Source organism: Salmo trutta, chromosome 27, assembly GCF_901001165.1.
Source record: "Salmo trutta chromosome 27, fSalTru1.1, whole genome shotgun sequence".
NCBI classification, from domain to species: Eukaryota; Metazoa; Chordata; class Actinopteri; order Salmoniformes; family Salmonidae; genus Salmo; species Salmo trutta.
The window spans coordinates 26,324,270-26,337,392 of record NC_042983.1 but is presented as its reverse complement, the minus strand read 5'-3'; the positions used below and the strand labels follow the sequence as shown (position 1 = coordinate 26,337,392).

Sequence of the window (13,123 nt, the reverse complement as noted above, 5' to 3'; positions counted from 1 at the left end):
CCATGGTTGTTAGCTAGCTACCTACAAATGCATTTGTAGTTTCTACAGTGATGAATACATCAAAACAGCTAGCTAATTAAGTAGCTAGTGATATTTAATTCACTTAGCTAGCTATCTATTCAGTATGTAAAGTTGGTTAGATAGCTAGCTAGCTCATTTAGCAGCTAATTTGAGTTAGCCTGTACTGTAGCTAGTTAGCCAATAATACATCGTTGTTTTACATGTTCGAAATGTATTTACTTACATAGGTTCTCCCAGTCATGTGGACAATTGGAAACAGGGCAGTAAAGTTGAGTACTTTGGGACAGGGGTGGGGCCCACGGCAGCACCCGCTGCTCGTTGAGAAGAGTAAGAACGATACGTGCTTTCACGTCAGAGTCTCTAAAAGTCTCCAATAACACCAGAAAAGGTTGCTAGATGTGTCGCTAGTCACTTTTTTGAAAATGTGTCGCTAGAGGGGTCTGAATACTCGCTAAATATAGCGACAAAATTGCTAAGTTGGCAACACTGCATGGACCCAATGCTCAGCAGGCCACATAGCCTACCATGTGGACCAGTATGTGGTCTACTGAGCATTTTAGGTTAAAATAAAATGAGGTAGCGAACTCAGGTTCATAGAGCTAAATAATTTATTAATAATTTATGAATTTTAATTATTTTATATTTTTACTCAAGTGATTTGCTTGCAACAACCCTGCATTCTATTGAAGTTCTATTGATTTGGGTTGTTATAAATCAGATAACAAAATTGTCGTAGAAGGCTTACAAACTTTAGCCTACCTACAGCTCTTTGTCTCACTCCCTTAGAGAGCTGAAGGAAGAGCTGAGGCTGAGATGCAGCATCCTGCTAAACCACAGCTGGTTCAATGGACACATGCCTTGGGAGGTGAGGTTATGCTCTGGACACACAAACCCACGCATACCCACATGCACACATGCACGTCGCACACACGGTCCTTTGGCCTTGTTATACAAATGTAATAACTATTTGTAATCAGATCCAGGAGTTTTATCAGCTCTTGTCACCTGTCAGAGAGACCTCCTCTCTCTCGCGTTCTCTCTCGCTCTCTCTCTCTCTTTCTCTCAACCAGGCAACTCAAGTGAGTTTTTGTGCTGTAGTACAACATTTACAACATACAGTACTATCAAATTTGGAGTACAATACTTAATGTGAGGGTGACATTTAAAAAATGGAATGCAAAGATATATTGCCAAAAGTAACCAACTGTATTGTTTCAAATACCCACATAAATGATTGTGACCTTCTTATTGATGTTAGGAAGAATACCAGAAAATAATATTTTGAATATTTTATTAATGATAATTTGATAGTATATTCATTAATACATCGATATCATTCATGTTTCACTTTCCTCCTACAAAACACCTTACGCCACAAAAACCTTACAGCTAAAATGATAACCAGCATTATGAGCAACACAATAGCCAGTAGCATGGTCACGACGTCAACAGAGTGGTAGGTGAACCAGGACATCTTATAGGACTCTGTCCTCAGATGTGCCGCTCCTTTGTTCCTCATGACAAACTCAATCCAGAACATGGCGCGGTCCAGTGGTTTCATGGGCTGATCCCTGTGCAGCCTGGATAGCCTCTGCATGTTCTCCCTGTAGGACGGCTCATAGAGAACAGCCTTCACTGCCTCCAGGAAGATGTCTCTGTCTACGGTGGCGATGTCCACTATCTTAGCCACTCCCTTAGACCTCATTCTATTGAGGTTATCTTGCTGGTCGAAGACCAACGGGAGGCCAACAATAGGGACACCATGGTAGATGGCCTCCTGGACTCCATTGGTTCCACCGTGGGCAACAAAGGCTCGGGTCTTGGGGTGTCCAAGGAGGTCGTTCTGGGGGAGCCAATCCACTAGTAAGGTGTTGTTGCCCACGGAGGTGGGTCTCTTCCCAGTGTGCCTCCAGATGACCCTCTGAGGCAGTTTGGCGAAAGCAGCTGCGATGTCCTCAGCGATGTCCTCAGGAAGTTGTCCCACCAAGGTCCCCAGGGACATCATGATGACCCCATGGTCCCCGGACTTCTGGACAAAGTCCTCCATGTCCTGGGGAAGCGGCTTTGAGGGCTGGCACTGGAAGCCGCCCATGTAGACCACGTTTGGCATGGTGGGCCGCGGAAACTCAAAGGTAAAATCATTCCTCATGAGCCATATGTCTGCTGCCTGGAACAATGACATGTAGTGAACGTCAGGGCCGAAGTAACGATGTACGAACGGAATGTAGTTAGGGTCTATGACGTATGCAACTTGAAACCTTGTAAAAAGATAAAACAGAACATTTATGACTCTCTCTTGAAAAGTCATTTTGTCTGTCAACAGTGCTCCTGGCAATGGGACATATGAGAGAGGCGAGGGGGCTATGGCAAAGTGACCATCGCCCTGGACTGTCCATCGGACATTGAAGACAAGAGGAAGACCAATTCGGTGAGCCAGAAACACGCCCCCACCAATGGCAGGATCCGTCAAAACCAGGTCATAGTTTGCATCGCGAAGCGATTGCATTAGTTCGGCATCTTCGAATATCGTAGTCATCATTACAACCAAATCCTTGTGTAACTCATAGAACTGCTTCACCACCTCAAGCTCCAAACTAATACGAGACCAGAAACCTCCACCCTCCCTTTGGATCTGCAATTGTCTGGCCACAAACAAACTAAAGACCTCCTCAACAAATCCACCACCAGATACTGTGATGGTAATGCACGAGTAGTGAGGGGATTTCTCCTTGATGTACCAGTTGGTGGTTGGACGAATCACTGTGATGCTATGGCCTCTGGAGTGCAGCTCTTCGATGAGGACTTTCATATTCACCCAGTGGCTTCCATCCAATGGGAAGACCAGCACGTTCCCCCCATAGACAGTGGTCAGAGAGAAGAGCAGAACAGCAACCGTGACCAGGGCTGGTTGATGCATCTCTTAGGTGAATCCTTTGATAAAAGATACAAAGGAATAATAGTTAGTTACAGAGAAACTCCATCTCTTATTTCCTAATAAATAGGTTTTAATTACATGAACATTTTAGTCACTAAGCAGACACTCTTATCCAGGTTCTTACATTTATTGCATTCATCTTAAGACAGCTGGATGAGACAACCACATATCACAGTTGTAGAAAGTACTTTTTCAGTCAATAAAGTAGTTGTTGTCAGTTCTAGTTCTATTGCTAGTAGAAAAATACAACTTTACTGTGTAGATCAATAATTTACTGTGTTATTCATATGTTAATCATGTACATTGCCTTTAGAAAGTATTCACACCTCTTGACTTTTTTCAGATTTTGTTGTGTACAACCTGAATTTAAAATGAATTAAATTGAGATTTTGTGTCACTGTCCTGCACACAATACCCCGTAATGGTAAAGTGGAATTATGTTTTTAGAAATGTTTACAAATTCATAAAACATTTTAAGCTGAAATGTCTTAAGTCAATATGTGTTCAACTCCTTTGTCTAAATAAGTCCAGGGGTAAAGATTTTGTCACTCTCTGACCTAGGAGAGCTGTGTTTTCTCTGTTTAGTTAGGTCAGGGTGTGATAGGTGGGTGGGCATTCTATGTTTTCTTTTCTATGTTATGGTTTCCAATCAGAGGCAGCTGTCTATCGTTGTCTTTGATTGGAAGTCATTCTTAGGCAACCTAGGCAACTTAGGCAACTTTGTTTTTGTGGGATCTTTTTTTTTTTGCAGCTGTGTTTATTGCAGCCTCAGAACGTCACGTTTGTTTCTGTTTCACCTGTTTCTTGTTTTGTTCGGATTCACTAAATAAATATGTGTAACTACCGGCACACTGCGCCTTGGCTGATTTATGACAGCGAATTTGAAGACAGCACTCGTGACAGATTTGATTAACAAGTTACATCATAAGTTGCATAGACTCACTCTGTGTGCAATAAGTGTTTAACATAATGTTTTTATGACTATCTCATCTCTGTACCCCACACATACAATTATCTGTAAGGTCCCTTAGTCGAGCAGTGAATTTCAAACACAGATTCAACCAGGGAGGTTTTCCAATGCCTCGCAAAGAAGGGCACCTATTGGCAGATGGGTAAAAAATCGTCTTGAAAGTCTGAGGCAAGACTTAAAAATGTCTGTCTAGCAATGATCAACAACCAACTTGACAGAGCTTGAAGAATTGAAAAAAGAATAATGTGCAAATATTGTACAATCCAGGTGTGCAAAGCTCTTAGAGACCTACCCAGAAAGACTCACAGCTGTAATCGTTGCCAAAGGTGATTCTAACATGTATTGACTCAGGGGTGTGAATACTTATGTAAATAGTATATTTCTTTATTTCATTTTAAATAAATGTGTAAAAATGTCTAAAAACATGTTTTAACTGTCATTATGGGTATTGTGTGAGAAAGAAAATGTATTTAATCAATTTTGAATTCAGGCTGTAACAACAAAATGTTAGGGGTATGAATACTTTCTGAAGGCACTTTACAGTATATACATATGAAGTTGGGAAAATAGTATGCAAACATTATTAAAGTGACCATTATTTAATGTCTATGTACATAGCGCAGCAGTCTCTAAGGTGCGGGGTAGAGTACCAGGTGGTAGCTGGCTATTAACAGTGACTAAGGTCCAGGGCAGAGTACTGGGCGGATGCCGGCTAATGGTGACTATTTAACAGTAATATGGCTTGGAGATAGAAACTGTTTTTCATTTTCTTGGTTCCGGCTTTGATGCACCTGTACTGTCTCCGCCTTCTAGATGGTCGAATAGGTCATGGCTGAGGTCCTTGATGATCTTCTTGGCCTTCTTGTGACAAGGCAGTGTGCCCCCAGTAATGCGTTCAGCTGACCGCACCACCCTCTGGAGAGCTCTGCGGTAGCGGACGGTGAAATTACTGTACCAGGCGGTGATACAGTCCAGCAGGATGCTCTCAATGGTGCATCTGTAGAAGTTTGTGATAGTCTTAGGGGCCAAGCTGAATTACTTTAGCCTCCTGAGGTTGAAAAGGCACTGTTGCGCCTTCTTCACCACATTGTCTGTATGAATGGACCATTTCAGGTTGTCAGTGATGTGCCTGCCGAGGAACATGAAGCTTTTCACCCTCTCCACTACGGTCCTGTTGAGGTGGATGGGAGCGTGCTCCCTCTGCTGTCTCCTGAAGTCCACGATCAGCTCCTTCGTTTTGTTGACATTGAGGGAGGTGTTATTTTTCTGGCACCACTCCACCAGGATCTTAACCTCTTCCCTGTAGGCTGTCTTGTCGTTACAATAAATGCGGCCTCAAGATATGCGGTTTCCAGTTTGCACAAAGTCCAGTGTAGTTCCTTGTGAGCCGTCACAGTGTCGGTTTGGGGGGAATATACACGGCTGTGACGATGACCGAAGAAATTATCTCAGAAGGTAAAGCAGTCAGCATTTGATGGTGATGTATTCCAGATTGGGAGAACAAATGGCCTTGAGTTCCTCTACTGTTACCACAATCACACCATGAGTAGTGAATCATGAAACATACACCTCCACTTTTCTTTTTCCCGGAGAGTTCTTTCTTCACATATCACAGTCATAGTAAGTACATTTTTCCTCAATAAAATAGCTATCAGCAAAGTCAGAGCTAGTAAGGGGGAAAGAGTCAGTGCGAGTGTTCGTAAACGAAAGACAATTTTACAAAAAAATGTACACAATAAAAACCTTTACACTTACTGTAAATAAGTAGTCAATGTTCAATTGAAAACGTAGAGGCACTGTGTAATGCTATGAAGTCTTCCAATGCTGTCACAATTCTCCCAGTGATTGTCAATCCTTCAGGCACATTACTTCTAAAGTTGTGCAAGTTCTCTCTATGTCTGGATAAAGCTTCCTTGTTACGTGACACAATTGTTTCCACTGGCAAAGCCCAGATGCAACACGAAATATGTATAGAATGGGAGCTACCGTAATTTCCGGACTATTGACTACCTGAATATAAGCCGCACCCACTGAATTAAATAAAAAAAGTATTATTTTGAACATAAATAAGCCGCACATGTCTATAAGCCGCAGGTGCCTATCGGTACATTGAAACAAATGAACTTTACACAGGCTTTAACGAAACATGGCTTGTAACAAAAATAAATAGGCTTTAACGAAACACGGCTTGTAACAAAACATAAAAAATTAGCAGCAAGCTTTAGTTGGCTTTTTGCACTGAGTCTTCCTCACGCTGCTGTTTCCAACGTCTTATCATCGACTCATTAAGACCAAGCTCCCGTGCAGCAGCTCTATTTCCTTTTCCAACAGCCAGATCAATCGCCTTCAACTTGAAAGCTGCATCATATGCATTTCTCTGTGTCTTTGCCATGATGAGGGTGACAAAATGACTACCGTAATCAGAATGATGGGAAGTTTGAGAGCGCTCGATTTAATTTAAACAGTAAACAAAAAAGTTGTTTGACCTTAACCCGTTCGGCAATTTCATTGGTCTAATGAAAGCTTCATGCCGCCAAAAAAACTGAGCACGTCACAGAATGTGTTTTTTTGTAGAAAAAAAAATTTGAAAGCGGGAAAAATCCATATATTAGCCGCGTCATTGTTTAAGCAGCGAGGATCAAAGCGTGGGAAATAAGTTGCGGCTTATAGTCCGGAAATTATGGTACTCTGACAACGTCTCTTTAAAAACTCTTCTTTTGTTTACATACCTTACAAAAAGCTTTGTTAGACCTCAATGAAAATATTCAATCAAAGGAGTTAATCTAATTTGAATGGTGATGCCGAGTTTTATATGGATTTGTATAACTACAAATGTTTGTGGAGGATGCTTCTTGAGATGTTAGACATTTATATTGTCTAAAGGTTGTTGAATCAAGTCAAGTTTATAGGTATTCTATAATTCTCTGTAAACATAGATCGATATGAGTTCCAATGGGTTAATCTGAGAACGTTGTAGGTATGATGATGCCATGTTTTCAACACCAGGTACTGAGATCAGAAACTGTTTCAACAACAGGTTTAACTATTCCGATATTCCACAACTTTAACTGTTACTTTAAACTAGATTTTATTCACATAAACACTTACCAAAAAAAATCCCAGTCTGCAAGTAGCCTTAAATCCAAAGTAATGTTTGGCTAACCCCCTCCTAAACAGCAGTTTGCAAACACTGAAAGTAGTCCTATGGCTGTGGCTTTGAGCTGGAGTAACCTAATTTATGCTGCCACAACTAATCTGTGCTCTCTTGTTCAAAGTTCACAAGTTCTGACATGCAGCATAATAACACCCCTGTAATTGCGTAAGGCTTTTATGTGTTGGCTTCCTGTTATGTATTAGGAAATGGTAATTAGTTCAACATTGTTATAGTGAACTAAAACGTGAACTTAAATGGAAACTGATCATGAAAAAACTGTTTAGTAAACTGAAATAAAATAATTAACAAATCTGTTTGAAAAACTAAAATTGGAGTTGGTCCAGGGAGTGGGTCCAAGGCTGGTCATGTGTGTCATTCTCCTAAGTACTCTATGCAGCCTACTGCAAATTATGTTTGATATCCATGTCATTTGAATACAGTCAGAGGTGATACTATAAGTATTATGGGCCATAATTCATGAATAATGCGGTCTGTTTTCAACACACCTTAGCAATGTTTTCAGTGTCTTTATATAAATTACTGCCTGTCTGTCACAGCTGTTTAAATGATTGGACCAAAATGAATAATCTGTTTTGTTCCACATATTTATTAGACTGTGAAACTTAATGCAATACCAAAATAAACTGAAGGACAAAACAACAAACCGTGACGCAGGAGGAACAAACAGTACTCACAAAATATAATCTCCCACAAAAACAGGTGGCACAAACATCAACTTAAATATGACCTCCAATTAGAGACAACAACAACCGGCTGCCTCTAATTGGAGGTCATGCCAAACAAAAACCAACATAGAAATACAAAACTAGAAACTGAACATAGAAATACAAAAACAGACAAACACCCCCTGTCACGCCCTGACCTACTCTACTATGGTCAGGATGTGACACTGTCTGTGCTCACACTTCTTATTCTGAAATGTGTGGTAACATCTACCTGTGAAGGGGAGTTTACATGGTAGTAGTAGTAGTAGTAGTATAAATGCTATGAGGTTTTAGTGTTAATTCTTAGATTTTATTTGACCATGAGAAAAAATAGCTAATGTACTGCAGGGAAACAACATGCAGGTTTTTTTAAACTGAGCCTGCTCAGCAGGCCACATAGCCTACCATGTGGACCAGTATGTCGTCTCCTGAGCATTTTAGGTAAAAAAAAGTGAGGTAGCGACCTCAGGTTCATAGAGCTAAATCATTTATTAATAATTTATGAATTTAAATTATTTTATAGTTTTACTCAAGTGATTTGCTTGCAACAACCCTGCATTCTGTTGAAGTTCTATTGATTTGGGTTGCTATAAATCAGATAACAAAATTGTCGTAGAAGGCTTTACAAGCTTTAGCCTACCTACGAGCCTACCTACAGCTCTTTGTCTCACTCCCTTAACTCTTTGTCTACCTATGCCTTACTTACCTCTGCCTTTCCTATACTTCAAGGAGAGAAGCTACCCATAGAGGTGAAGGGAGAGCTGAAGCTGAGATGCAGCATACTGCTTAACCACAGCTGGTTCAATGGACACATCCCCTGGGAGGTGAGGTTATGCTCTGGACACACGAACCCACGCATACCCACATGCACACATGCACGTCACACACACGGTCCTTTGGCCTTGTTATACAAATGTAATAACTATTTGTAATCAGATCCAGGAGTTTTATCAGCTCTTGTCACCTGTCAGAGAGACCTCCTCTCTCTCTCTCTCTCTCTCTCTTTCTCTCAACCAGGCAACTCAAGTGTATTTTTGTGCTGTAGTACAACATTTACAACATACAGTACTATCAAATTTGGAGTACAATACTTAATGTGAGGGTGACATTTAAAAAATGGAATGCAAACATATTGCCAAAAGTAACCAACTGTATTGTTTCAAATACCCACATAAATGATTGTGACCTTCTTGTTGATGTTAGGAAGAATACCAGAAAATAATATTTTGAATATTTTATTAATGATAATATATTCATTAATACATCGATATCATTCATGTTTCACTTTCCTCCTACAAAACACCTTACGCCACAAAAACCTTACAGCTAAAGTGATAACCAGCATTATGAGCAACACAATAGCCAGTAGCATGGCCACGACGTCAACAGAGTGGTAGGTGAACCAGGACATCTTATAGGACTCTGTCCTCAGATGTGCCGCTCCTTTGTTCCTCATGACAAACTCAATCCAGAACATGGCGCGGTCCAGTGGTTTCATGGGCTGGTCCTTCTGCAGCCTGGATAGCCTCTGCATGTTCTCCCTGTAGGACGGCTCATAGAGAACAGCCTTCACTGCCTCCAGGAAGATGTCTCTGTCTACGGTGGCGATGTCCACTATCTTAGCCACTCCCTTAGACCTCATTCTATTGAGGTTATCTTGCTGGTCGAAGACCAACGGGAGGCCAACAATAGGGACACCATGGTAGATGGCCTCCTGGACTCCATTGGTTCCACCGTGGGCAACAAAGGCTCGGGTCTTGGGGTGTCCAAGGAGGTCGTTCTGGGGGAGCCAATCCACTAGTAAGGTGTTGTTGCCCACGGAGGTGGGTCTCTTCCCAGTGTGCCTCCAGATGACCCTCTGAGGCAGTTTGGCGAAAGCAGCTGCGATGTCCTCAGCGATGTCCTCAGGAAGTTGTCCCACCAAGGTCCCCAGGGACATCATGATGACCCCATGGTCCCCGGACTTCTGGACAAAGTCCTCCATGTCCTGGGGTAGCGGCTTTGAGGGCTTGCACTGGAAGCCGCCCATGTAGACCACGTTTGGCATGGTGGGCCGCGGAAACTCAAAAGTAAAGTCATTCCTCATGAGCCATAGGTCTGCTGCCTGGAACAATGACATGTAGTGAACGTCAGGGCCGAAGTAACGATGGACGAAAGGAATGTAGTTAGGGTCTATGACGTATGCAATTTGAAACCTTGTAAAAAGATAAAACAGAACATTTATGACTCTCTCTTGAAAAGTCATTTTGTCTGTCAACAGTGCTCCTGGCAATGGGACATATGAGAGAGGCGAAGGGGCTATGGCAAAGTGACCATCACCCTGGACTGTCCATCGGACATTGAAGACAAGAGGAAGACCAATTCGGTGAGCCATAAACACGCCCCCACCAATGGCAGGATCCGTCAAAACCAGGTCATAGTTTGCATCGCGAAACGATTGCATTAGTTCGGCATCTTCGAATTTCACAGTCATCATTACAACCACATCCTTGTGTAACTCATAGATCTGCTTCACCACCTCAAGCTCCAAACTAATACGAGACCAGAAACCTCCACCCTCCCTTTGGATCTGCAATTGTCTGGTCACAAACAAACTAATGACCTCCTCAACAAATCCACGACCAGATACTGGGATGGTAATGCACGAGTAGTGAGGGGATTTCTCCTTGATGTACCAGTTGGTGGTTGGACGAATCACTGTGATGCTATGGCCTCTGGAGTGTAGCTCTTTGATGAGGACTTTCATATTCACCCAGTGGCTTCCATCCAATGGGAAGACCAGCACGTTCCCCCCATAGACAGTGGTCAGAGAGAAGAGCAGAACAGCAACCGTGACCAGGGCTGGTTGATGCATCTCTTAGGTGAATCCTTTGATAAAAGATACAAAGGAAGAATACGGACGGTGAAATTACTGTACCAGGCGGTGATACAGTCCAGCAGGATGCTCTCAATGGTGCATCTGTAGAAGTTTGTGATAGTCTTAGGGGCCAAGCTGAATTACTTCAGCCTCCTGAGGTTGAAAAGGCACTGTTGCGCCTTCTTCACCACATTGTCTGTATGAATGGACCATTTCAGATTGTCAGTGATGTGCATGCCGAGGAACATGAAGCTTTTCACCCTCTCCACTACGGTCGTGTTGAGGTGGATGGGAGCGTGCTCCCTCTGCTGTCTCCTGAAGTCCACGATCAGCTCCTTCGTTTTGTTGACATTGAGGGAGGTGTTATTTTTCTGGCACCACTCCACCAGGATCTTAACCTCTTCCCTGTAGGCTGTCTTGTCATTACAATAAATGCGGCCTCAAGATATGCGGTTTCCAGTTTGCACAAAGTCCAGTGTAGTTCCTTGTGAGCCGTCACAGTGTCGGTTTGGGGGGAATATACACGGCTGTGACGATGACCGAAGAAATTATCTCAGAAGGTAAAGCAGTCAGCATTTGATGGTGATGTATTCCAGATTGGGAGAACAAATGGCCTTGAGTTCCTCTACTGTTACCACAATCACACCATGAGTAGTGAATCATGAAACATACACCTCCACTTTTCTTTTTCCCGGAGAGTTCTTTCTTCACATATCACAGTCATAGTAAGTACATTTTTCCTCAATAAAATAGCTATCAGCAAAGTCAGAGCTAGTAAGGGGGAAAGAGTGTTCGTAAACGAAAGACAATTTGACAAGAAAATGTACACAATAAAAACCTTTACACTTACTGTAAATAAGTAGTCAATGTCCAATTGAAAACGTAGAGGCACTGTGTAATGCTATGAAGTCTTCCAATGCTGTCACAATTCTCCCAGTGATTGTCAATCCTTCAGGCACATTACTTCTAAAGTTGTGCAAGTTCTCTCTATGTCTGGATAAAGCTTCCTTGTTACGTGACACAATTGTTTCCACTGGCAAAGCCCAGATGCAACACGAAATATGTATAGAATGGGAGCTACTCTGACAACGTGTCACAGGCGTTGTATTGACGAGACCAAGGCACAGCGTGTTGAGTGCTCATCTTTTACTTTGAATGAAAACGCTTAATAAAGAAAAAACAAACAACAGCCAAACAGTTCTGTCAGGTATACTAACAAACTAAACAGAAAGCAACCACCCACGAAACCCAAAGGAAAACAGGCTGCCTAAGTATGGCTTCCAATCAGAGACAACGAAAGACACCTGCCTCTGATTGGAAACCATACTCGGCCAAACATGGAAAAAGAAACATAGAAATAGAAAACTAGAACAAATTCCCCTAGAAACAAACAAACCCCAAAACACACAAAACAACCCCCCTGCCACGCCCTGACCATTCTACTATGGCAAATTACCCTTTTCACTGGTCAGGACGTGACACAACGTCTCTTTGAAAACCCTTCTTTTGTTTACATACCTTACAAAAAGCTTTATTAGACCTCACTGAAAATATTCAATCAAAGACGTTAATCTAATTTGAATGGTGATGCCGAGTTTTATATGGATTTGTATAACTTCAAATGTTTGTGGAGGATGCTTCTTGAGATGTTAGACATTTATGTTGTGTAAAGGCTATTGAATCAAGTCAAGTTTATAGTTCTTCTATATACATTTATAGGTATTCTATAATTCTCTGTAAACATAGATCGATATGAGTTCCAATGGGTTAATCTGAGAACGTTGTAGGTATGATGATGCCATGTTTTCAACACCAGGTACTGAGATCAGAAACTGTTTCAACAACAGGTTTAACTATTCCGATATTCCAGTACTTTAACTGTTACTCTAAACTACATTTTATTCACATAAACACTTACCAAAAAAATCCCAGTCTGCAAGTAGCCTTAAATCCAAAGTAATGTTTGGCCAACCCCCTCCTAAACAGCAGTTTGCAAACACTGAAAGTAGTCCTATGGCTGTGGCTTTGAGCTGGAGTAACCTAACTTATGCTGCCACAACTAATCTGTGCTCTCTTGTTCAAAGTTCATGCAGCGTAATAACACCCCTGTAATTGCTTTTATGTGTTGGCTTCCTGTTATGTATTAGGAAATGGTAATTAGTTCAACATTGTTATAGTGAACTAAAACGTGAACTTAAATGGAAACTGATCATGAAAAAACTGTTTAGTAAACTGAAATAAAATAATTAACAAATCTGTTTGAAAAACTAAAATTGGAGTTGGTCCAGGGAGTGGGTCCAAGGCTGGTCATGTGTGTCATTCTCCTAAGTACTCTATGCAGCCTACTGCAAATTATGTTTGATATCCATGTCATTTGAATACAGTCAGAGGTGATACTATAAGTATTATGGGACATAATTCATGGATAATACGTTCTGTTTTCAAAACAATTTAGCAATGT

The 13,123-nt window shown here is 41.6% G+C and overlaps 2 pseudogenes; both read right to left on the bottom strand.

The window, feature by feature from the left end:
• Positions 1 to 1,295: 1,295 nt before the first annotated feature.
• LOC115164736 (UDP-glucuronosyltransferase 2A2 pseudogene) lies at positions 1,296 to 7,186 on the bottom strand (annotated as a pseudogene).
• A 1,838-nt stretch (positions 7,187 to 9,024) lies between these two features.
• LOC115164735 (UDP-glucuronosyltransferase 2A2 pseudogene) lies at positions 9,025 to 12,737 on the bottom strand (annotated as a pseudogene).
• Positions 12,738 to 13,123: the final 386 nt, after the last annotated feature.